This window comes from Citrus clementina, unplaced genomic scaffold (genome assembly GCF_000493195.1).
Source record: "Citrus clementina cultivar Clemenules unplaced genomic scaffold, Citrus_clementina_v1.0 scaffold_3, whole genome shotgun sequence".
NCBI lineage: Eukaryota > Viridiplantae > Streptophyta > Magnoliopsida > Sapindales > Rutaceae > Citrus > Citrus x clementina.
In genome coordinates this window covers 18148408-18173170 of record NW_006262339.1, presented here as the reverse complement: position 1 = coordinate 18173170, position 24763 = coordinate 18148408, and the positions used below count along the sequence as shown (strand labels likewise).

Sequence of the window (24763 nt, the reverse complement as noted above, 5' to 3'; positions counted from 1 at the left end):
TAACAAGAAAATTTTAAGCCTATCATACCAAGCTCTAGGTGTTTGTTTTAATCTATACAATGCTTTTGACAACTTATAAACATGATTTGGAAATTTTTCATTTTCAAGACCAGGGGGTTGTTGCACATAAACTTCTTCCATGATATAACCATTTAAAAATGAACTTTTAACATCCATTTGATATAAAATAAAATCTTCATGGCATGCAAATGCTAAGAGCATCCTAATGGATTCTAATCTAGCTACAGGCACAAATGTTTCATCAAAATCAATTCTCTCTTCTTGGTTGTAACCTTCAGCCGCTAATTTAGCTTTATTTCTTAACACCACACCAAATTCATTCATTTTGTTTCTAAATACCCATTTAGTGCCTATAATGGATTGATGTTCCGGTTTTGGGAACTAATTCCCACACATTGTTTCTCTCAAATTGATTTAACTCCTCTTGCATTGCCATAATCCAAGATTCATCATTTTCCGCATCCGTAAAGGATTTTGGTTCAATTTGAGCTATGAATATAGCATGCCTCACATGTATTCCTGAATGATGATCTAGTTGTTACGCCTCGTAAGGGATTTCCTACAATTAAGTCTTTAGGATGAAAAGAAAAATACCTCCACTCCTTGGGGAATGATTGAGAAGCACCTTAATTTTGCTCTTCATTTGTTTCTTCATGTTGCTCTTCTTGATTTCCTAGTGTTGCATCCTTTTGGTTGATGACTCTTCTTGTAGTTCTTCATCTGCGTTATCATTAACAACAACTTTCTCTATAGAGGAGGGGTTAAATTCATTAAACGTAACATGCATTGATTCTTCCAAAACTAAAGTTCTTTTTTTTTATAAAATCTATAAGCTTTGCTTGAGTTTGAATACCCAAGAAAGATGTCAACATCATATTTTGAATCAAAATTTTCAAGGTTATCTTTTGTATTCAACATAAAACATTTGCATCCAAAAACATTAAAATAATCAATGTTGGGTTTTCTATATTTCTAAAGCTCATAGAGAGTTTTATTTAGATGAGGTATAATTAACACATGATTTAAAACATAACAAGCAGGGTTGACGATCTCGGCCCAAAAATACTTAGGCAAAGAATTTTCATTCAACATGGTCCTAGCCATTTCTTGAATAGACCTATTCTTTCTCTCAACAACTCCATTTTGTTGTGGAGTTCTAGGTGATAAAAATTGATGTAAAATGCCTAAATTATTGTAAAATGTTTCAAATGCATGATTTTCAAACTCTCCTCCACGATCACTTCTAATGCATGCAATACCATACCCTTTTTCATTTTGAATTTTGTTACAAAACACTTTAAAAGCATCAAGAGCATCATCCTTATTAGCTAAGAACAATACCTATGTGTATCTTGAAAAATCATCAACAATTACAAAAGCATAATACTTGCCACTTAAGCTAGCATACCTTGAAGGTCAAAATAAGTTTATGTGAAGTAGTTGGAGAGGTTTCGAAGTGGAAGTATGATTTTTAATTTTAAAGAGGTTTTGATTTGTGTACCAAATTGGCATGCTTTACAAATTCTATATTTTTAAAATCCGATTTTTAGAAGACCTTTAACCACATCATTTTTCAAAATTTTTGAAATGAAATCCATGCTTATATGTCCTAATCTTTTATGCCGTAACCAACAATCATCATGCAATGCGAAAAAACATTTATCATGGGCAGGTGCACAATCTATATCAATGGTATAAACATTACCACATCTATTTCCAATAAACAAAATTTTGTTATCACATGCATTCTCAATAACACATTTAGTTTTATCAAAAATAATTTTATAACCTTTGCCACACAATTAACGAATACTAATCAAATTGCGTTTCAAATTTTCAACCAAACATATATTTTCAATGAGAGTTGAAGATACTTTATCAATAATACCAATTCTAAGGATCTTTCCCTTTGAATTGTCTCCAAAGGAAAAATTTCCACCATTTTCAATTTTGGTGAAGCTTGAAACCCAAGTTTGGTTTTGGTCATATGCCTTGAACAACCACTGTCCAATTGCCATTTATTTTTCTTCTTCTTCAACCTTTGCAAAAGAAATCTCAAGTCTTAGGTATCCAAACCTTTTTGGGTCCTTGAGTGTTAGCAATGGTTCATTCTGGAACCCAAACACATTTTACGCGATAATATGCATTTCTTTTAACTAGAAATCTATACTTCATGTGACCATTTTGATTACAATGGTGGCCGTTGTATGATTTTTATAAGCAATTACTACCAATGCCAATGTGCAAGTATACACAATAAGTAATAAAGTGATGAGTATTCAAAATCGTCTCCACAAGGATTGATGCTACCTGAAATGCTAAAGCAATCACAATAGTACAAATCAACTTAAGACCGAAACAAACAATTGTCAAGTAATTCCTATCGTAATTAATGATCGCAAGAGATTTAAATAAAACAATATTGTAATAAAATAAACTAGGTTAAATGTGTCAAAGATTCAATTGAGATTATAGCAGTTGAATGATCAAACTCTCCTAATTGGGTGACTGTTGTTTATCAAGTTAGTACCAGTTGTTACAATAAGTGCTGCAGCACTAGACATAATAAATCTGCATCCTCAGCTATCGCATGTTGGAAGTCTCGTACCTTTAAATCTATTAACAATGACCAGTTGCTAATATATTTATGGTACGACATTATAACCTTTAATCTCTCCACCTTACAAGGTCAACACCTATGTCTAGTGTGTCACAAATCTTAACTTCAAGTATTGCCCTTATGGGATTCAAGATAACTTAATCCAGGAAACTCGACTTAAGATCAAGTAGTACTCTAATACTATCCGCTAAGACATGCCATTTTGCTGCTCTATCTTAACTGAAGCTATTAAATGGGTGGTCAACCGAAATAACAGTTATATTCATAAAAACTACTAGAGTACAATGCTACAGCAATCCCATAACAACATATAAGAACAGTCAAGAACCCATTGGATTATTTGTCACTCAACTACAAGTAAATTTAGTTCATATTCCGAATGAGAAAAATAAACATAAATATATTAATCTCGGAATACATCAAAACAATTAAAGGAAGAAGATAAATATAAGTTGAGCACAGTGAAAGATAAATCCAAATAATTCTACACGATTCTCTAATGTTTCCGAAACAACACTCTTCAATTATGATCTTCTTCTTCTTTCCTTGTAATTATTCTAATGATAATTCTCTTACCGCCTTTCTATGTGGTGTTGCCTCCCTTTTATATTGCAAATTAGGGTAAACAAAAGCCCATGAGCGTTCATGCGTTAAATTAGGAAACATATGCTGACTCGCGCCTAAGTTTTCTCCCGCATTGCTTCCAGATTGTTACAGCACGGGTTGCTCTAACATCCGCAACAACACTGCATTATTCTTGATTGTGCTTTTCTTCTTTTGTGGCCGTCTTCTTTCCTCCTCTTGCTCATCTAATGTCTCAACATCCCCTCATGAATTAAGACTTTCCGAGAACCTACAATTATGCATCTGTTTTTAGCACAAATTACTTTGATTCAAGCAAAACTTATTAAAACTCAACTAAAATGAATGTTTATGCAAAATGTAACCAAAATGTAATAAAAATACCTTATTTGTTCTCTAAGTGATCTTGATTTAAGTCTAGAATTGATGTAATAACTCTTATTTCCTAGAGTTATCAGTGGCATACAACTTGATTATTAGTAGAGGTGCTCTTCCAAAATAATTATTATAAAACTTTTGTTTTAAACACAAATTTTTGTGAATTAAGTAAGTTTTCCAATACCTTTTGCCCATTTGTAAATTTTAAGACAACATCACTAAGTTAAATGTTCTTTTTCTTGAGTATTTCATTTTCCTATTTCAAATCATCTATACGTGACTCTAGATGCTCATGTGAAGTGCTTGGTTTCTCATTTGATAATACAACTTTATCATACAAAGTTTTATTCTCTAATTCTAAGCATGCAATCTTTGCACTTAGAGATTCATTTTCATTTGTGAGCTCTGCAACTTTCTTTTTAAGACATGCACCTTTTTTACCATTTTTCATCTAATCATCATGCAATTCCTTAAAAACATCATATAATTCATCATAGGTATGATCATTTACCTCATTGAATTCGTTAAACGATTCTTCCCCAATTGCCATGAGAGGGAGATTTGACATTTCTTGTGGCTCTTCATCATTACTTGTTACCTCATCGTTGTCATCTCATGTGGCTACCGTTGCTTTTTTCTTGAGCTTATTTAGAAGAGGACATTCTGATCGTATGTGTCCAAGCTTCTTACATTCATAAAAGGTGATTGGGTCTTTCTTCTCCTTTTGGTTCTTGTAGTTTCGGAATCTTTTCCGCTTATTGGTTTTCTTGAAAAATTTTCTAAACCTACTAGCCATCAAAGCCATGTCTTCATCATCAAGCTCACTTTCCTCATCACTCTCATGTTTTGATGCCTTGAGTGTGATGCTCTTCTTTTTCTTTTCCTCATTACCTTTTTATGCTGCTAAATCTTCCTCATATGAAATAAGAGAACCAATTAGATCATCAATAGGCAAAGTGATTAAATCTTTAGCTTTCATTATGGTGGTTCTTTTAGGTCTTCATTCCATTTGCAAAAATCTAATGATCTTCTTAACTTTTTCGCTGTTTGAAAAGGTTTTTTCTAGGGCTCCTAATGTGTTCATGATATTTGTAAACCTAGTATACATGGAATAAATACTTTTATTTTGTTCCATTTGGAACAATTCATATTGTCTAGTGTATCTAATAATCTTAGACTCTTTAACTTTATTTTTTCCCTTCATAGACAACTTTAATTTTGTTCCATATTTCTTGAGCACTCTCACAACTAGACACTCTATGAAATTTAGTCTTATCAAGAGTACAAAACAAAGCATTCATTGCCTTGGAGTTTAAAGATATATTTTTCTTTTCTAACTCACTCTACTGACTTGAAGGTTTTGGAATATCATCTCCTGCTTCATTTTTAATCATAGGCATGAATGGACCATCACAAACAACTTCCCAAATTTCATAATCTAAAGCTTGCAAATAAATTCTCATTCTAGTTTTCCAATATGGGTAATCATTACCATCAAAGAATGGTGGCCTAGTTGTGTATTGTCCTTCCCTAAAGGTAAAGTCATTTTGGGTTACCATTGATCTTTTACTCTAGACGGTTAAGTCCTAATAAGAGAACTTTGCTCTAATACCAAATGAAATACTATCTAAGCAACCAAGAGGGGGGTGAATTTGGTTTCTAAAAATATACAATGCTTGAATAAAACTTTAATGCAAATATTAAATAAATTTAAAACAATAATAAATAAATCAACCAAAATGTAAAGAGATAAGGGAAGAGAGATTCAAACACAGCGATATTTACATGGTTCGGCCAACCTTGCCTATGTCCACGCCTCCAAACTCACCAGCCCTGAGGATTCCACTAATTAAATTGACACTTGTGAAGTCAATTGTAATTGTTCTTAAAGCCTTGAAGGCTTTAAGAACAATTACAATTGACTTCACAGGTGTCAATCAACCTTTACACCAAGAAATTATCTCCAATCTCTTAACCCAAGTGTATCCCAACACTTACAATCACTCAAAACAAATATTACAAATGTGTTTTTCTCTTACACAATATATATGATTACAAATGAATACTCAATGCGTGAATAAATGAAACAAGAACAAATTTAAGGCTTAATGAACGTTGTATTCGCAATTACAAGCTCAATGATAACTCTTTTATCAATTCTTGTTTGAATTTGATTGAGCTTATTTATTGTTGAGCTGAAAAATAGCCGTTATTGACTTTCTGCTAGAAATCGGATCGCCATTAAATGTTTTCAGTTAACTGTTTTGACTGGTCCAAGTGATCGTTGAGTTGAATTTTAAATAATCAGTTAACCATTTGCCATTATCGGTTCGTCGTTAATTTCCAAAGACCTGCAAAACAAATTTTGGCTATCCGTTCTTGCTAAACGATTCAAGGTCGGTTAGTTGTTTGCAGTTAATGGTTCGTCGGTCATTCCCAGTAACATGCAAAACAAAATGAGCTTATCCATTTTTGTTAAACGGTTCAAAGTTAAGGATTTATGACTCTCTGAAAATCATCGGTTAACTGTTTTGATATTAACTGTTCACCGTTTAATTCCAAAATCATAATTTTAACAGAATTTTGCAGGAAATGATTTTTCAATTAAAGTTAACAAATACCCAGATTTCATGAAAATATTTAGAAATATTATATGGCTTTTAAGAAATTGTTTATTAATAAAAACTCCAACATCTTTAATAAAAAACATATAAAGTTTGTTACCATCAAAATCAATACTATAGACAAATACATGTTAACAATGGGACCAATGCAAGTTGAAATTTTAGAGCTATGTATTTGTGTGTATATGACTTTTCTACGTACACATAAGTCTACTTTATTAGAGAGAAATTAGATACATATGATGTGTTCAGAAAACTATGTGAAAATATTAAAAATGAACAAAATTGCAATATTGTCATAATTAAGAATCATCCTGGAAGAGAATTTGAAAACTCTAGTTTTGAAGAAATTTGAAATTTACATCGAATTTCACATGAGTTTTCTTCACCTATTACTCAAAAACAAAATGGTATTGTAGAAAGGAAATATAAGACCTTACAGGAAATGGCTTAAGATATGTTAAACTCAAAGAAGCTTTCAAAGAGATTATGGGCTGAAGCACTTAACACTGCTTGGTACAGTATTAATCATGTTTATCTTCGTCCAAGTACTACGAAAACTCCTTATGAGATATGGAGGGATAAAAAACCTAATTTAGTTTACTTTCATATTTTTTGGGAGTATGTGCTTTATATTGAATGATTGTGAATATCTTGGTAAATTTGATTCAGAAAGTGATGGAGCTGTTTTTCTTAGTTATTCCAATAATAACAGAGTATTCTGTGTTTATGATATAAGAACTCAAAGCATTATTGAATTTGTAAATGTGGTTATTGATGTTACAATCTAATAAACCTTCTTTAAAGGTTGTCGCAGATAAAGTCATTGAAGAAGGTCAATCTAGTGAATCTTCTTTAAAAGAAAAATAATGCTCTGTAAAAGATACCTCTAAGGAAAATCCAGAGAATGTGAAGGAGAAAGTTTCGAAGCTCCAAGCAACCATCGACCTATAGGATTAATCAAAAAGGAACCATCACTAAGAGTTAAGAAAAATAACTTGTCTTAACTTATTTTAACTAATATTGATTGATTAGTGTTCAAAATTGTATGTTTAGTAAGGGGTAAAAATATTATTTTGTGCTTATATTATAATTTATATTTATAATTATGTAACATATTATGAATTTCTAATTATTTTTCTAAATATATGATTTTGTGTATTTTTGTGTGTTTATTAGGTAAAAATAATAATTTCACGCAATTTGGGGTTCCAAACAAATGTACGGATGTCAAATTTGAATTCCAGAAGTAAGAGAAATTAGGTTACTGTCACGGAGGATTTGAATTTTTTTTTTGTAAATTTATAAGTTTTTACTACAGTAAATGTGATAATTGTAAAATTATAAGCTTTTACTATATTAGGTGGGGTAATATTTAGTGAAATGTGTTGGATATGCTTGAGTGGATTGAGTTAGGTTTATGTTTTGTTAATGGGACAAATATATGGCTAAGATGTAATTAGTTTTATTTATTTGTATGGTGTGGATTAATCATATATTAGTATAAATAGAGAGGGAAAACACACCTCTCCACACCTTTTCTTCTCTTCTTTCCCCTCAAATTCTTCTTCTCATCCCTCTTTGTAATATATTTTCAATTTTTAAATGTTTGATGAACTAACATGCTAATTGCCAATTATTTTTGTTAGCACTTTGTTGTTGTTTATGCTTGCTTCAGATTTACATTTCAGCGCCAAGTTTCATGGAAGACTTGTGTTGGATTACTTTTTCCACAAGAATCCATTTGCTCGCTAAATAAAGTTTATTGGCAATGTTATGTCCATCTTTTATTGAGTTGGCATCTTATGGCAGTGTTGTTAAATTCAAATTTTATTTTATTGCATATCTTGTAATAGCGATTAATTTATTAATTCCATAATTAAGTGATATTCCAATTTATTAGGAATAGTTGTTTCCTAGTTTCATTAGATGCCTAATTTAGCAAGTCTATTAATGATAGGATTCCATAATTAGCACATAAGATTTATTTAGAGCAAGAAGTTAGTTTAAACAGGAAGTTTATTAAATGCTCTAGATATTTCTTGGGACACAAGTAAGGTCAGAATATCATGTTTGTTCCTATTCAGATTCATGGGAATTATAAGAGGAAAGAAACTCTTATTTGGAAAGAATCCAAGTCTTTTAAGACTTGCAATTTTTGTGAAACCCTAGTGTCTATATAAATAGACGTATTTCAGAATTGAAGAAGCACAACACATAGCATAAAGAAGAAAAGCAAAATTTGGCCTCATCCCTAGAGAATCTAGATTTGTCGCATAATGTGTTACTCATTTATTTTCTTATCTTCTTCATTCAAAGTCTTGTAATATGACTATTTCTTTTTATCTCTATTGAAAGTGTATGTATGACCATGATAGCATCATAATGAGCATCAAGCGTGTACACAAAAAAGTGCCTTGAGGATCGTGGATCAAGAGGGGTAACCATTATTTAATTGAAACAGATTCAGTCTAAGGTTGAGTAAGCTATATGATGATAAATTATAAGTGAGAATCTTATATTTGGTAAATCCATAGATTGTAACATCTCAACCTAGTGAATTGCTTTCCATCTAGGTAAGTCCACGTGGGTGCAGGATTGATTAATCTTAACAGCGTAAAAATCTCCGTGTCATTTAATTTCTATAATTTATTGTGTTTTGAAAATTTAATATTTTTTAAGCAGATGAACAGTAACTGTAAACAGTAATTGCTCACAGTTCTAGTGAACAATAATGGTGAACAATATTTTCAAAAACTAATTAAGCTGTTAATTCCAAGGTTTGAACTGTCTACATCTATTTCCAATAGATCTAAGTCTTTTCCAAAATGTCATTACTGCATTAAAAAAATGGGGTACTTTATTGTTGCATTTTTTCTGCTATCGAACAAGTGTCATAATGTAGCTAATGGCACACTTATCATACAAAATCTATTTCCTCATGAGCATTTGAAAAAAATTCATTAAAGCGATCGCGAAATCTCTTAAGTTTTTTCAGAAGTGACTTTTTTCTAGACCGGCATGCCTTATTCTTTTGAAAATTTTGTAATTCTTTGATTCAGGATGTGGTGATGATGTAGCAGGCAAGCTAATTAATGGCACACATTTCCCTGCTATAATAATTTGTAAATAACAAACGTTTCACTCCCTCTTGGACATTGCTAATGAATTAAAAATAATCTTGTGAATTATGAAAAATGAGGAAGGACAGTGGCATTTGTGGTTTGGTGAAACATTCGTGAAAACTCCATTGCTTTGAAAAATAATCACATAAATTTTTTATGGATAATTATGCTTGTTGACACCAAGATCTAGTCAAGTCAATTTACGAGCTATCAACTAAATATCAATGCCAGTCATTTGAATTCATTTATATGGAGAGATGATTCACCAATGTCTAGACCTCTGAGTGTAAATCAAAGACTACAAGTTAAAGCTTCACGAGCAGCTGCAACCATAAAAAGCGGTATGGGAAGCTAGAAGTTTTTCTAGTGTTAACCTTTCAACGCTCAAGTCAGTTATGGGTTTGATAGAAAAAAGAATATAGTGTCAGGTTGTTTATAAAGATGAATTAAAAAAAATTAAGAACTCTCTCTGCTTAACAAAAAAAGTAAATAAAGAAGAAAAGTCTGTGAGATAAAGTAGTGTAAAGAGTGAGAAAAAGGGACAAATCCCTTATGTTTTGGACTGGTTGCGAGTTTTATAGGGGTTAGAATCCTCTTGCCCATAGACTACGGAATGATGGTTTTGAGATGGTGCTCAATCCCTAATTTCTCAGAGAAAATATGGAAGGAGTTTTGGCTATGTCTCCTTTTTAAATGGCTCAGTTTAAACATCTCCTTGCAAAAAAATCCTACTCATTAGTTACCTTATGGTTGAGGTGATGTATTCAAGGTCAATGTGAGGCGAGTGTTGAGTGTTAGAAAATGCATATTTATAAAGGAGAAAACCGTCATTTTACATTTCAAGTCTTACTAACACCTTTACTTTTATGAATTTAACCTTCTTTTGATTTAATTCCGTTTGTTTTATTTTAATTAAGTATTTTATGTATTTTAGGAATATCATAGTCATTTCACAATAAACGAGAGATCAGATGGAAAAACGGACATCACTTTTGAACTCAGGACGGTCGAAAACCTTAGGAGGAGCATAAAAGAAAAAATAGTACTGTTCACATGTATGGTACTATTCACGTGTACGGTACTGTATACGTTACTGTTCACGACACTGTTCACATAGACGGACGATGACGTGGCATTGACCAATGATGTGGCATTGACTGATGAGGTGTCACGATCCTGTTGGGCTAAAATTCTTATGTACTGTTGATGGTGACGTGGCAGCATATCAGTGGACGAAAAATCTCGCGTACAGTACATGCATCACACAGGATTATTTTCAACCAAACCGCGTTACTGTTCATCCGGGTCAAACCGTGTTACTGTTCATCCGCATGGTCAAACCGCGTACTGTTGACTGATGACGTGGCACAATCCTGAGCGTCCAAACTGTTTTTAATCCGATGGCCATGATTTACTCCATGTATCTATAAAAAGGGGGCCTCTCCCCCCTAATTTGATATCTCTGAGTCCATTTTTGGGATCCATTTTCTGCAATTCCTTCTCCATCTTGTATTTTCTATGTATTTTAATAAATTCCTATTTTTCCCCTAGTTCAATTATGAGTGGCTAATTTTCTTTCAAGCTTGGGTTGAAGGTGAAGTCTCAACATGTGTCATGGGCTTTATTTAGTAAATTTATTTTCGCTTCCCCTCTAGTTTTTGTGGATGTTTTGACTTTTCGTCGACAAATAATACTAATCTTGTCTAGTACCGCCTTGGTTTCTCCGGCCCTCTAGTATAAGGTTATTATTATTTGGCACAATAAGCCCTTAGCACCATATTGATTAGAGCGTGGTTCATGAGGTGTGGATTACCCCCTCATGATTTAATTGGCATTAATACGGATTATTTAGCCAATGATGCATGTTAATACGGATCCAGATACCCAAGTACATCATTTCAATAGATTTCGCTTCAATTTATTCTCGCTATTGCAATTCCAATTTTAGAATTTATTATCGCCATCTCAATTCCAATTTTAGAATAATTTAAATCACTTCCACCACAATTTCAACCACCCATTTACAAAATTAATTCTACATATAATTAAAATCCACCTCCTCGTGGGATCGACACTCGTCACCATTGATCTATGCTACAATAGATTCGTGCGCTTGCGAGTTCATTAAAATTTGCATAACAAGTTTTTGGCGCTGTTGCCGGGGAGGTAAGTAATTTTAATTCATAGAATTAATTTGTGAATAATTTCTTTTATTTGTTTTCTTATATTTTTTTATTAAAAAAAAAAAAAGAAAAAAAAAGTGAATTTACATTTAAAGGTTAGTATTTCTTTTCTTTTTCTCTTCTTTAAAATTCTGTAATTTAATTTTCAATTGAAATTTTTTTTTGTTTATCTTATTAATTTATTTTTAGTTAATTTAATTTCACGTATTTGTTTTTGTGTATTTTTGTAGAAAGGTTTTAATAGCGTAATAAGGTTAGTATCGTAATTTCTCTCTCTTCTTTATTTTTATATGTTTTGTTCTCATCTTTATTTTTATTTTATTTGTTTTGCATGTATGGTCGTAGGTCATTATTTCCTAATCTTGAACCTATAGACTTTGAATTAGAAAAAACACTTCGCACACACAAACAAGTTTGGAATGGATTTACAAGCACCACAGGAGAGGCCATTTAAGGATTATTTTAGTCCTTTAGCTAATTTGAGTACATCATGCATAAGATACCCAAATGTAGCTGCTAGGAGTTTTGAATTAAAACCTAGTGTGTTAAATTGTCTCCCTACATTTTATGGCCTAGAAAATGAGGATCCATATAATCATTTGAATGATTTTCATGCCATTTGTCAAACATTCAAATATGAGAATTTTTCAGATGATGATGTTAAACTTAGACTATTCCCATTTTCTTTAAAGGATAGAGCTCGTTCATGGTTAAATACGTTGCCTGCTAATAGCATTTCATCATGGGAACAAATGGTAACTAAATTTTTGAATATATATTTCCCAGTGCATAAAACTAATGCTATTCGCAGGGAAATCTCAGAGTTTACTCAGAGAGAGGACGAGCAGTTTTTTGAGACATGGGAGCGATTCAATGGGCTACTCTTGAAGTGTCCACATCATGGGTACGAGAAATGGCATCAATGCCAATACTTTTTGGAGGGATTATTGTCGAATGTGCAAGAATGGCTAATGGCAACAAGTGGAGGAGAACTAATGTTAAAAAGTGCATCAGAGATTTGGGAATTCTTCCAGCGACAAGCGGATAATTCCCAACAACGGAGTCGATCACTCAGGAATACTAGAAGAATTAAGGGAGTAAATGAGGTTCACATTGGCGAGTCAAGTTCAGAAATTAAAGAAGTCCAAGCGATAATTGAAGGTCTCTCTCGACAAATAGCATCGTTATCGACTGCTAAATCAACAGAGCCACATGACCATGACTCATACTCAGATCAAGCCAATGCCATAGGTGTAATGAGAAAACCATCGAATTACAACCCATACTCCAACACATATAACCCTGGATGGAGAGACCACCCCAATTTTTCATGGTCTCAAGGATTCCAATAGAACGGACCAGCAGCTCCACAAATGCAACCAATTCCACAAAATCCTCAAGCCTCTCAGCCCCCATTTAGACCATACAATCAGAACCAGAACTACTCTCAACCTAGACCATGGGAGGATGCATTCCAGAATTTCAAAAATCTTACTCACTCCACGATTGAGCAACAGAATCGCACCATTGATGGACTACGAAATGAGTTGAGAGCAGGCTTCAATTCACAAGCCCAATCAGTTTCAAGCCTCGAGAAGATGGTGGGACAACTTACTTCTTCAGTTCAGACCTTGGCAATGACTGTTGAGAAAGGCAAGTTTCCAAGTCAACCAGTGCCTAATCCTAAAGGAGTACATGAAGCAAGTACCAGTTCACCACAGCAACATGGAGAGGTCAAAGCAGTAATGACCTTGCGAAAACTAAAGGAAGTCGGCAACAAAGTGGAGATGCCGGTGACAAAAGAAAATCAAATTGTACCTGTGAATGTTGAGGACTCACCACCGGAGGAAAAAGAAGAAACCAACCCACGAGAATATGTTCCTAAAGCTCCATTTCCTCAGAGGTTAGCAAAAGGCAAAAAGGGAAAATCCACAGGTGAGATTCTCGAAATCTTCAAACAGGTAAGTGTTAACATCCCTTTGCTTGATGCTATTAAACAAGTTCCATCTTATGCCAAGTTTCTTAAAGACCTTTGTACTAAAAAGAGAAATATGCATGTTCAAAAGAAGGCATTTTTAACAGAAAACGTTAGTTCTATACTCCAACATAAAATTCCTTTAAAATGCAAAGACCCAGGCTCCCCCACTATCTCGTGTAGTATAGGGAACCACACAATTGAGAATGCTTTGTTGGATTTAGGAGCTAGTGTAAATTTGACCTTATTCTGTATTTGTGAAACTTGGACTTGGAGAATTACACCCAACTCCAGTGGTGTTACAGCTTGCAGATCGGTCCACAAAAATACCTCGTGGTATTGTGGAGGACGTGCTTATTCAGGTAGACAAGTTTTATTTTCCTGTTGATTTCATTGTAATTGACACTCAACCTATACAGGATTCAAGGAAGCACATTCCCATTATCCTAGGCCGACCTTTCTTGGCAACTGCGGATGCTCACATTCAATGCAGGACTGGAAATATGCAGTTGTCTTTCGGCAACATGACTATGGAGCTGAACATCTTCAACATTGCCAAACAACCTCACAATGCAGATGATGAAATTGTTGATGTGGATTTAATTGAAGCATTAGTTGATAATACTTTTCTTTCAAACCTTAGTGATGATCCTTTACAAACATGTTTAACTCACTTTGGTTTGGATTTTGATATTGATAGATCGGTCGATAAGGTCAACGCTTTACTTGACTCAACACCATCCATGGACACTAATAAATGGAAGTCAAGAGTTGAGCAACTAGCACCATCAGAGAAGCAACTTATTCCATCATCAGAATCACCACCGAAACTCGAGCTCAAACCATTGCCCAACACTTTGGAATATGCGTTTTTGGGAGAAGAAAGTACTCTGCCGGTAATCATCTCATCATCCCTAAATGACGAACAAAAAGGTAAGTTGTTGGATGTTTTAAAAGAGCACAAAGGAGCATTAGGATGGACCATAGCAGATATAAAAGGTATAAATCCAGTAGACTGCATGCATTATATTCACCTCGATGAAAATGCTAAATCTACTAGGGAAATGCAACGTCGGTTAAATCCTAATATGAAAGAAGTTGTTAGAATTGAAGTCCTTAAGCTATTAGATGCTGGTATCATTTACCCAATTTCTGATAGTTCATGGGTCAGTCCTGTACAAGTCGTCCCCAAAAAGTCAGGAGTCACAGTAGTTACCAATGCTGATAATGAATTAATACCAACTAGGGTAACTACAGGATGGCGTGTATACATTGATTATAGAAAATTGAATTCTGTCACATGTAAAGACCATTTTCCTTTACCATTTATTGATCAAATGCTTGATAGATTAGCAGGCCATGAATTTTATTGCTTTCTAGATGGCTACGCAGGATATAATCAGATTCCCATAGCACCAAAAGATCAAGAGAAAACTACTTTCACTTGCCCTTTTGGCACATTTGCATATAGGAGAATGCCATTTGGATTATGTAATGCACCTGCTACATTTCAACGATGCATGTTGAGCATTTTTTCTGATATGGTTGAACGATTCCTTGAAGTCTTTATGGATGACTTTTCTGTCTTTGGTAACTCGTTTGATCAATGTTTACATCATCTAACACTAGTTCTGCAGAGATGTATCGAGAAGAACTTGATCTTAAATTGGGAGAAATGCCATTTTATGGTAAAACAAGGTATTGTTCTCGGTCACATCATTTCGAGCAAAGGTATTGAGGTTGACAAAGCCAAGGTGGATCTCATTTCTAATCTTCCTCCACCCATAACAGTCAGAGAAGTAAGATCTTTCCTTGGGCATGCTGGTTTCTATAGACGTTTCATTAAAGATTTTAGCAAAGTTTCTAGACCCTTATGCAATTTACTTGCTAAGGATGTACCTTTTATCTTTAATGATTCATGCCTTATGGCGTTTGAAAAATTAAAACAGTTGTTGACATCATCACCCATCATTCAGGGCCCAAACTGGAGCTTACCATTTGAGCTAATGTGTGATGCATCTGATTATGCAGTAGGAGCAGTATTAGGACAAAGAGTTGATCGAATTCCCCACGTTATTTACTATGCTAGTATGACATTAAATGATGCACAGTTGAACTATTCAACTACTGAAAAAGAAATGCTAGCAGTAGTGTTTGCATTGGAAAAATTTCGATCATATCTCATTGGTTGTAAAATAATTATATTCACGGATCATGCTACTCTTAAATATCTTCTCACAAAGAAAGATGCAAAAGCCAGACTAATTCGTTGGGTGTTACTTTTGCAGGAATTTGACTTGGAATTCAAAGATAAAAAAGGGACAGAAAATGTTGTGGCGGACCACCTCTCTCGTCTCCATTTTGACACAATTACAGAATCATTACCATTGAATGAGTCATTTCCAGATGAACAATTAATGAATGTGGAAGTATTGCCTTGGTATGCTGATATAGTTAATTATCTTGTTACAGGTAAACTTCCAGAGCATTGGACCAAGCAAGATAAGGCTAAATTCTTTGCAGAGATAAAGAATTTCTTTTGGGATGACTCGTATTTGTTCAAGTATTGTGCAGACCAAATTGTTAGACGATGTGTCCCAGAAAGTGAAATTCAGAATATCCTTTCATTCTGCCATGAACAAGCTTGTGGAGGCCATTTCAGTGCTAAGAAAACAGCGACTAAAGTTTTACAATGTGGTTTCTATTGGCCATCTATATTTCAAGACGCTTACACTTTCTGTTCTTCATGTGATAGGTGTCAACGAATGGGAAGCATTACACGAAGGAACATGATGCCACTAAATCCAATTTTAGTGGTTGAGATTTTTGACGTATGGGGTATCGACTTCATGGGACCCTTTCGCCCTTCTTTTGGCCATCAATACATATTGGTTGCTGTTGACTACGTATCAAAATGGGTAGAAGCAATTCCATGTAGGACCAATGATCACAAGGTGGTGATAGGATTTTTGAAAAGCAACATTGTCTCGCGCTTTGGATTCCCTCGAGCAATAATCAGTGATGATGGTGCCCACTTTTGTAACAAAGCATTCAAAGCTCTTTTGACAAAGTATTCAATCACACACAAAGTGGCGACTCCGTATCATCCGCAAACCAGTGGCCAAGTTGAGATATCCAATCAAGAAATAAAGCACATATTAGAAAAAACGGTGAGGCCGGACTGAAAAGATTGGTCATTAAGACTTGATGATGCCTTATGGGCATATAGAACGGCTTTCAAGACCCCGATTGGGATGTCACCCTACAGGCTAGTGTATGGAAAAGCTTACCACCTACCTGTGGAACTCGAGCATCGTGCATATTGGGCCATCAAGAAATTCAATTTTGACATGCAGCAAGCCAGCTTAGAAAGAAGATTACAGCTGGCAGAACTTGAAGAAATTCGCAATGATGCATACGAAAATGCCAAGATTTACAAGCAACGAATGAAAGTCTTCCATGATAAGCAAATTATGAGAAAATCGTTCACTCCAGGTCAGAAAGTGCTTTTATTCAATTCTCGCTTGCACCTATTCCCAGGTAAGTTACGCTCTCGTTGGTCTGGCCCATTTATTGTTCATAATGTTTTTCCACATGGGGCAATTGAAATTAAGGACCCAAAGAACGGTGTCACGTTTAAAGTTAATGGTCAAAGATTAAAGCCATATCTAGAATACCAACTACATGGAGAAGACATCGAAATAAATTTGAGTGACCCACCAAATTTGAATTGATTTTTTTTTCCAGTGATTTGATTTTTTTTTCTTTCTTTCTTTATTTTATTCTTTTGCTAATTGAAATTATTTTTGCATAAGTGTGTTTGTTTAACTATTAAGTTTTCTCTTATCATTTTTAATCATGAGTCTCATACTTAGACCATTCCTCCTGAACATTCTTAAACCACTTCAACGTGTCAAAACTCATCTCAAAAGGCAGATTCAATTTTGTAAAACACAACGCATTTGGGCTCTACAACCACCAGAGTTAGTAGCCTATGTTGAGGGTTTAGAACGCCAACTCAGAGACATTGAGAGAAGAGTTTACGACATCCAGTTGGAGCTTGAGGTAAATTCAATAAGAGGACGATTTTAATTTTCTTTGTGTGTTTTAATTTGTTTTTCTATTTGTGTGCTTTAGTTTGTTACCCCGGTGAAGTGGCGGATAACGGTACTCCGTGACAATCAAGTCGGTTACTTCAGTTTCCCATAATAACTGATATTCTGAGGCGAAAGTATGGACAGAAACGAGACTCTAGCGAAGCTTCACAAGCGATTCCCTTCACTTCCTCAGAATGCCCTCCTTACGATCTATAAAGCTCGGTCCGAACGCATGAGATTGCTCATGAGGAATAATATACCTGCTGATATTCGTTGGTTAATTGAGGCGAAAGTACGATTGGCAGGTGAGTTACCTCCAAAATTTATTGCATACATGCCTGGTTGTGGTAAAGGAAATTATGCAAGAAAACGACGAGCTCGAAGAATTTCTGTTGCTTGTCATAAGTGTGCCAGAATGAGTTGCAATAAAAACCCATGTTCTTTAGGAATGGTGTCTGATAACAGGGAAGATAAGATTCAATTCATTAGGGATGGCTTGAATAAGGAGTCATTGGATGATATCCTTCTGTCTTTTGAAACGCATCCCAGTGGATATGTGCAAGGAGCGATTCTCCAGTTATGGCCATTATTCCAGAAAGAGCATGCACGATATAGTCTCGGGAATCTGACTATAAACGACCCTGTTTGCCAGTTTATAAGAAAACTGGATGGGAAGCCTATCCTCGACCCATAGAGGGCGTTCAAGCTGTTTCTGGACGTAAAACCAGAGGAAGATGTGAGCCACAGTCGCAACTACCTGTAAATATCCTTTCACTTTACTATTATTTTATTTCACTATTGTTTTATTGTGTGTATTATTGTCCTTAATAATTTTATTACTGTTTGCTGTTTTCTTATTACTGTTTACTTTTTTCTTTTTACTGTTTCCTTTTTGACTCGCGAGCCACGTGCTTTACGTGTTATTTGACACTGACATGTTACCTCATACACAACTGTGACCCACTGTCACCAAGACTCTTAAATGTGATTTTTTTTCAAGCACTCACAAATTATTTTTCGAGAAGTATCACAATGGCAGCTACTCCAAATAGACAATTCAAGAACATTTGTGTGCTTTCTGGATTTACCTATGGCAAACATAAAGAGTTCGTTGAGGCAGTCATAGATCTTGGTCGAAGCATAGCAGCGAGAAAATTACACTTGGTGTATGGAGGAGGTAATCGAGGGTTATCAAAAATGGTCTCAGAAGCAGCTTTTATCAGAGGAAGTCAAGTGTTAGGCATCATCCTAAGAGTCCTAAAACCATTGGGCAGTTCGTCTGACTCATCAACTGGAGAAGAGTTAGTCGTCTCAGGTATGCAAGAAAGAATAACTGAAATGCTTAATTATGTTGATGCTTTTATTTTCCTTCCAGGAGATCTTGCAACACTAGAGGCACTTATGACACTAGCATCTTGGGCCCATCTACACATTCACCAGAAACCCATCGGTTTGTTAAATGTCAATAACTTTTATGATGGCTTTATCTCATTTCTTAACCATGCAATAAAAAACTATTTCATTCCTTCTAATGTGAAAAAACTCTTTATTTGTGCTCACACTGCTACTGAGCTACTTGATATATTACAAGCTTATAAACCGGAGCCAGACCCCTGGACCTTTGTGTTGGAACGACCAAATAATGATGGTAACAGTAGCCGCAGTAAGAAGTACAAATTAGATTTAACTCTCCGCTTGTAAATATTTTCTTATGTGTTGCACCACCCAGGTGATGTCTTCTAAACTCTACTTCTTTCCTTTACAACATTGAGGACAATGTTTCGTTCTGGTTGGGGGGAGGGAATAGTCGACAATTGTGGAATCTTGGTTAAGTTTTTACTAATTTTTTGTTGTAGAAACTAACTGTTGCTAACTTTTTATGTTGAAGATGGCTGAATATGGAGTGTAGTTACTCTAGAAACGCATCTTCATTGTTCGAAAAAAAAAATTCTTTTTCTTTATCAAGTTTTGATGTTCATTTTTCTTCTTCTTTTTATTTTCTCCTCTATAAATATACATTTTCCAACTTTTGAGTCAAAAATGGCTGAATATGGAGAGTAGTGCCTCTAGAAACGCATCTTCTAAGTTAAAAAAAAAAAACCATTTTCGTTTTCTATCATTTTAAGTGTAACTTTTCTAATTAGTTTTTATGCATCATTTTCATATCTCTGCATACATATTTTCCTTTCATGTTTAGAATAGGTTGGGGGGTAGAATGTTGTTTAAAAAAACATTATGTGATTTGTTTTAACATTGGATGACATGATTAATTTCAAATTTTAGTATTTGTATTATCTTTGGTCTTAAGTGATGTTACGCTATGTTTGCTACTTTACATGTTGATGTCGGAGACAAATATGAGTTGCTTGAAGGAATGAACATGTCATAAATAAATGCCAAGTGAGTTGTTGAGCCTATCACTTTCTTGGAGAGTAACCATTTTGCCCATTCTCTATACAGCTTAGCAGTTTATTATGTTATACACGATCTCTAAATTTCGTTTGAGTTAACCCTAAAAAAAAAAATTGTAAAATAAAAAAAAAGAGAGAAAAAAAAATGTGTTGCTACATTAGGAGGCCCATCTAACTAGTAGACATGGATAATTATTTAGAGCCCTAAAAGACGACGGAAAGGCCATCTTTGATCCGTTTGAGCCTTTCTAGCCATCCCTTTTATTAAATATCCATAGTTACCCCTTTTGAGCCTTTAAAAAAAAAAAAAAACCTTTTCTTTGTCAACTTATCATCTTGACCCACTCCGATTTAGAGTATTACCCGATATCTTATAAGTTTCATCACTTATTTATGTTTGAGAAAAATATAAATAATTATTTTATTCAGTGAAGTTATGCCAAAAAAAAGAGAAAAAAAAACAAAAGTTGTTGTTTCAAAAGAATAAAAATAAAAATAATAGGTGAAATCCACCTTGCAACTTCAAAAAAAAAAATTCTCTGAATTTTTCTCAAACATACACTTTGTTTTCCTTATTTCCCTTCTTTGTTAGCCATGTCCCTAGCCTACGTTACGTCCTAATAAAAGTCCTTCTTGATTTTAGGGAACTATAGTTTGAAGTAGAAGCTAGTTATATGGGCTAAAAAGATGTAGTGATGCATAATTAAAAAAAAAGATAAATAAAATGGGTTGACTTACATTTTATTTGACTTGAGATCGTATTATTTCTAAGCTGAGGGCATATTTATTTCATCTTGGTGAGAGCATGTGATATCACTTCTTTATTATTTTCTCTCTCAATTGCCATTCATTGGAGTGACTATTTTATTGGGTTTAATTTATTTGTGAGAGTGTCACTACTTCCAGTGAGATTTTGGGGTTTGACATGTCATTCTTGAAAGTAGCTATAACAAAGTCTACTGGGCTAATTCATGTGGATGGTTGATGTGGGTGTGATGTTGCTTTAGACTGGAGATAATGCTTATACTTTTATTTAATTGTTATCATTAATCTGATTGAATAAACACGAGTGTTTCTAAAAAAAAAAAAAATCATTTTGAATTTGAATTTTGTTTTCGCTTTATTTGCTAGGGACTAGCAATAAGCTGGTTGGGGGGTGTGTTGAGTGTTAGAAAATGCCTATTTATAAAGGAGAAAACCGTCATTTTACATTTCAAGTCTTACTAACAACCCTTACTTTTATGTATTTAACCTTCTTGTGATTTAATTACATTTGTTTTATTTTAATTAAGTATTTTATGTATTTTAGGGGCATTATAGTCATTTCATAATAAAGGAGAAATCAGACGGCAAAACAGACATCACTTTTGAACTCAGGACGGTCAAAAACCTTAGGAGGAGCATAAAAGGAAAAATGGCACTATTCACATGTACGGTACTATTCACGTGTACGGTACTGTATACGTTACTGTTCACGACACTATTCACGTAGACGGATGATGACGTGGCATTGACCGATGATGTGGCATTGACTGATGAGGTGTCACGATCCTGTTGGACTAAAATTCTTATGTACTGTTGATGGTGACGTGGCAGCATATCAGTGGACGAAAAATTTCGCGTACGGTGCATGCATCACACATGATTATTTTCAACCAAACCGCGTTACTGTTCATTCGGGTCAAACCGTGTTACTGTTCATCCGCGTGGTCAAACCGTGGACTGTTGACTGATGACGTGGCGCAATCCTGAGCGTCCAAACTGTTTTTAATCCGATGGCCATGATTTACTCCATGTATCTATAAAAAGGGGGCCTCTCCCCCCTAATTGGATATCTCTAAATCCATTTTTGGGATCCATTTTCTGTAATTCCTTCTCCATCTTGTATTTTCTTCGTATTTTAATAAATTTCCATTTTGCCCTTAGTTCAATAATGAGTAACTAATTTTCTTTCAAGCTTGGGTTGAAGGTGAAGTCTCAACATGTGTCATGGGCTTAATTTGGTAAATTTATTTTCTCTTCCCCTCTAGTTTTTGTGGATGTTTTGACTTCTCGTCGACAAATAATACTAATCTTGTCTAGTACCGCCTTGGTTTCACCGGCCCTCTAGTACAAGGTTATTATTATTTGGCACGATAAGCCCTTTGCACCATATTGATTAGAGCGTGGTTCATGAGGTGTAGATTCCCCCCTCATGATTTAATTGGCATTAATATGGATTATTTAGCCCATGATGCATGTTGATGCGGATCCGAATACCCAAGTACGTCATTTCAATAGAATTATCTTCAATTTATTCTCGCCATTGCAAGTCCAATTTTAGAATTTATTATCGCCATTTCAATTCCAATTTTAGGATAATTTAAATCACTTCCACCACAATTCCAACCACCCATTTACAAAATTAATTCTACATATAATTAAAATCCACCTCCTCATGGGATCGACACTCGTCACCATTAGTCTATACTACAATAGATTCGTGCGCTTGCGAGTACATTAAAATTTACACAAAATAGACTTTGTTATATTTGCTTTCAAGAATGACATGTCAAACCCCAAAATCTCACTGGAAGTGGTGACACTCTCACAAATAAATTAAACCCACTAAAAATAGTCACTCCAATGAATGGTAATTGAGAGAGAAAATAATAAAGAAGTGATATCACATGCTCTCACCAAGATGAAATAAATATGCCCTCAGCTTAGAAATAATACGATCTCAAGTCAAATAAAAATGTTAGTCAACCCAATTTATTTATCTTTTTTATCTTTTATTTATTTATTTATTTTTTGTTCTGCACCACTATATCTTTTTAGCCCATATAACTAGCTTCTACTTCAAACTATAGTTCCCTAAAATCAAGAAGGACTTTTATTAGGACGTAATGTAGGCTAGGGACATGGCTAACAAAGAAGGAAAATAGGGAAAACAAAGTTTATGTTTAAGAAAAATGCAGAGATTTGTTTTTTTTTTTTAAGTTGCAAGGTGGATTTCACCTATTATTATTTTTTTTCCTTTTGAAACAACAACTTTTGTTTTTTTTTTTTTTGCTTTTATTTGGCATAACTTTACTGAACAACATAATTATTTACATTTTCTCAAACATAAATAGGTGATGGAACTTATAAGATATCGGGTAATACTCCAAATCGGAGTGGGTCAAGAGGATAAGTTTGACAAAGAAAGGTTTTTTTTTTTTAAGGCTCAAAAGGGTTAACTATGGATATTTGATAAAAGGGATGGCTAGAAAGGCTCAAACGGATCAAAGATGGCATTTCCATCGTCTTTTAGGGCTCTAAATAATCTTCCATATCTACTAGTTAGATGGGCCTCCAAATGTAGCAACACACATTTTTTTCTCTTTTTTTTTTCTTTTTTTTTTAATTTTACAATTTTTTTTTAAGGGTTAACTCAAAAGAAATCTAGAGATCGTGTATACAATAATAAACTGTTAAGCTGTATAAAGAATGGGCAAAAGGGGTACTCTCCAAGAAAAATAATAGGCTCAAAAACTCACTTGGTACTTATTATGACTTGTTCATTCCTTCAAGCAATTCATATTTGTCTCCGACATCAACATGTAGAGTAGCAAACATAATGTAACATCACTTAAGACCAAAGATAATACAAATACTAAAATTTGAAATTAATCATGTCATCCAATGTTAAAACAAATCACACAAATTTTTTTTTTTTTTTAAACAACATTCTAACCCCCAACCTATTCTAAACATGAAAGGAAAATATGCATGCAGAAATGTGAAAATGATGCATAAAAACTAATTAGAAAAGTTAAACGTAAAATGATAGAAAACGAAAATATATATTTTTTTAAAGAAGATGCGTTTCTAGAGGAACTACACTCCATATTCAGCCATCTTCGACTCACAAGTTGGAAAATGTATATTTATAGAGGAGAAATTAAAAAGAAGAAAAATAAACATAAAAACATAATAAAGAAAAAGAAAATATCTGAATGTTTTTTTTAGTTTTTTAATTTTTTTTTTTACGATGAAGATGCGTTTCTAGAGTCACTATACTCCATATTCAGCCATCTTCGACACAAAAAGTTAGCAACAGTTAGTTTCTACAACAAAAATTAGTAAAAACTTAACCAAAATTCCACAATTGTCGACTATTCCCTCCCCCCAACCAGAACGAAACATTGTCCTCAATGTTTGAAAGGAAAGAAGTAGAGTTTAGAAGACATCACCTGGTTGGTGCAACACAGAAAACAATATTTACAAGCGGAGAATTAAATCTAATTTGTACTTCTTACTGCGGCTACTGTTACCATCATTATTTGGGCGCTCCAACACAAAGGTCCAGGGGTCTGGCTCCGGTTTATAAGCTTGTAACATATCAAGTAGCTCATTAGCAGTGTGAGCACAAATAAAAAGTTTTTTCACATTAGAAGGAATGAAATAGTTTTTTATTGCATGGTTAAGAAATGCGATAAAGCCATCATAAAAGTTATTGACATTTAACAAACCGATGGGTTTTTAGTGGATGTGCAGATGGGCCCAAAATGCTAGCGTGATAAGTGCCTCTAGTGTTGCAAGATCTCCTGGAAGGAAAATAAAAGCATCAGAATGATTAAGCATTTCAGTTATTCTTTCTTGCATACCTGAGACGACTAACTCTTCTCCAGTTGATGAGTCAGACGAACTACCCAATGGTTTTAAGACTCTTGGGATGATGCCTAACACCTGACTTCCTCTGATAAAAGCTGCTTCTGAGACC

The 24763-nt window shown here is 34.2% G+C and overlaps 1 non-coding gene across 1 annotated transcript; it reads right to left on the bottom strand.

Annotated features, from left to right (window-relative positions):
- Positions 1 to 12336: 12336 nt before the first annotated feature.
- Positions 12337 to 12440, bottom strand: LOC112100500. The gene has a single exon (XR_002906868.1). It is a non-coding gene; the product is annotated as a small nucleolar RNA R71 (small nucleolar RNA).
- Between the last annotated feature and the right edge of the window lie 12323 nt (positions 12441 to 24763).